At 35.7% G+C, this 2,118-nt stretch overlaps 1 pseudogene; it reads left to right on the top strand.

Moving 5' to 3' along the window:
- Window positions 1-981: 981 nt before the first annotated feature.
- Window positions 982-1,708, top strand: LOC103594361 (annotated as a pseudogene).
- The last annotated feature ends 410 nt before the right edge of the window (window positions 1,709-2,118 follow it).

Genomic DNA, 2,118 nt, shown 5'->3' with positions numbered 1-2,118 from the left:
AAGTACTGAACAAAGTTGCTTGTTCTCCCTGAAGTTATACTGAATTCTGTTGCTAATACTGAAGACAATGGGCATAATATATCAAGACATGTTTTTTTCCTGGCTAAAATATCACAGATAAATGTATATGTCATGAGGTGGGGAGCCATGAATCTGTATTGTCTGCTTTTTAAAAAAATAAATGTTTTAAATTTTAGAATAGTTTTAGATTTACAGAAAAGTTGTAACAATAGTATAAAGGGTCCCCATATATCCAGTATGCAGTTCCTTCTATTGTTAACATCTTACATTCCTATGATATATTTGTCACAACTAATGAAACCATCTTGATATATTATTATTACCTAAATACCCTACTTTACTTGATTTTTTTTAGGTTTTTGCTAATGTCCTTTTTCTGTTCCAGGATCCCATTTAGCATACCACGTTACATTTAGTCATCATGTCTCTTTAGGTTTCTCTAGATTGTGGCAATTTCTCAGGCTTTCCTTGTTTTGATGATCTTTATAGTTTAAAGAAGTACTTGTCAGGTATTTTGTAGAATATCTTCAATTTTAGAATTGCTGATGTTTTTCTCATGATTAGACTGGGATTATAGGTTTATTGGAAGGAAGACCACAGAGATAAAGTGCCATTCTTATTACATCATCTTAATGGCACATGCATCACTGATGGTATTGACTTTGATCACCTGGCTCAGGTAGTGTTTGTCACATTTCTCTACTGCTTAGAGTCACTCTTTTTTCTCCCTTCTTTTTATATTGTACTCTTTGGAATAAAGTTACTATGTATCACCACATTTCTTTAAAATTGTCATATAATAGGCTCTCTCTGCTTCCATCATCTTGCAATGTGAGACCCCCGGTTCACTGTTGCCACCACAGGTGGACTTTGGACTTCCCAACCTCAGAGGCTGAATATGCAATAGACATTTTCTTTTGACAAAAGTGGAAAGATGAACGTTTAAAATTTAAAGGTCCTATGAATATCCTTCGACTTAACAATTTAATGGCTAGCAAAATCTGGGCTCCAGATACTTTCTTTCATAATGGGAAAAAGTCAGTAGCTCATAATATGACAATGCCAAATAAGCTGCTTCAAATCCAGGATGATGGGACTCTGCTGTATACAGTGAGGCTTACAGTTCAAGCTGAATGTCCAATGCACTTGGAGGATTTTCCAATGGATGCTCATTCATGTCCTCTGAAAATTGGTAATATGTTACAACCTCAGAAGTAACATATATTTGGACTTACATTGCATCTGATTCAGTACAGGTGATTGCTCCTGATGGCTCCAGGTTAAATCAGTACAATCTACTGGGCCAATCAATTGGGAAGGAGACAATTAAATCCAGTACAGGTGAATATACCATAATGACAGCTCATTTCCATTTGAAAAGCAAAATTGGGTATTTTGTGATTCAGACATATCTGCCTGCACCATGACTGTCATTCTCTCCCAAGTGTCATTCTCGATTAACAGAGAATCTGTGCCTGCAAGAACTGTGTTTGGAGTAACCACTGTGTTGACAATGACAACTCTAGGCATCAATGCTTAGAATTCTCTCCCCAAAGTGGCTTATGCCACGGCCATGGACTGGTTTATTGCTGTTTGTTAAGCACTTGTGTTCTCTGCCCTAATTGAATTTGCAACTGTTAATTACTTCACCAAAAGAGGATGGGCTTGGGACGGGAAGAGTGCTTAAATGACAAGTATGATTCTTTTATGTGCTTTGCATGATTGTATTAATACCAAGGTCACAAATGCATCCTATTAACAGAATTTGCCATGAAGACAGCCTTGACATTAAAAATTCCTTCACAAAAGGTAATCCATAATCCTTAATAAAATAAAATTATTACATGAAAAAAATTGTCATATAATATGAGATTTGTCCTTCTGTGATTGGCTTATTTCACTTAGCAAAATGTTCTCAAGGTTCACATGTTGTAGAATGTGTCAGAATTTCCTTCCTTTTTAAAGACTGAGTAATATTCCACTGTATCTTTATGTCACATTTTGTTTATCTTTACATCTGTTGATGGACATTTGGGTTGCTTCCACCTTTCCACCTTTTGGCTATTGTGAATAATGTTGCTTCTATGAATGTGGGTT

This window comes from Galeopterus variegatus, unplaced genomic scaffold, assembly GCF_000696425.1.
Source record: "Galeopterus variegatus unplaced genomic scaffold, G_variegatus-3.0.2 Scaffold1542, whole genome shotgun sequence".
In the NCBI taxonomy this organism is placed as follows: Eukaryota; Metazoa; Chordata; class Mammalia; order Dermoptera; family Cynocephalidae; genus Galeopterus; species Galeopterus variegatus.
The sequence above is the reverse complement of the archived record's forward strand: the minus strand, read 5'-3'. Positions and strand labels throughout refer to the sequence as shown.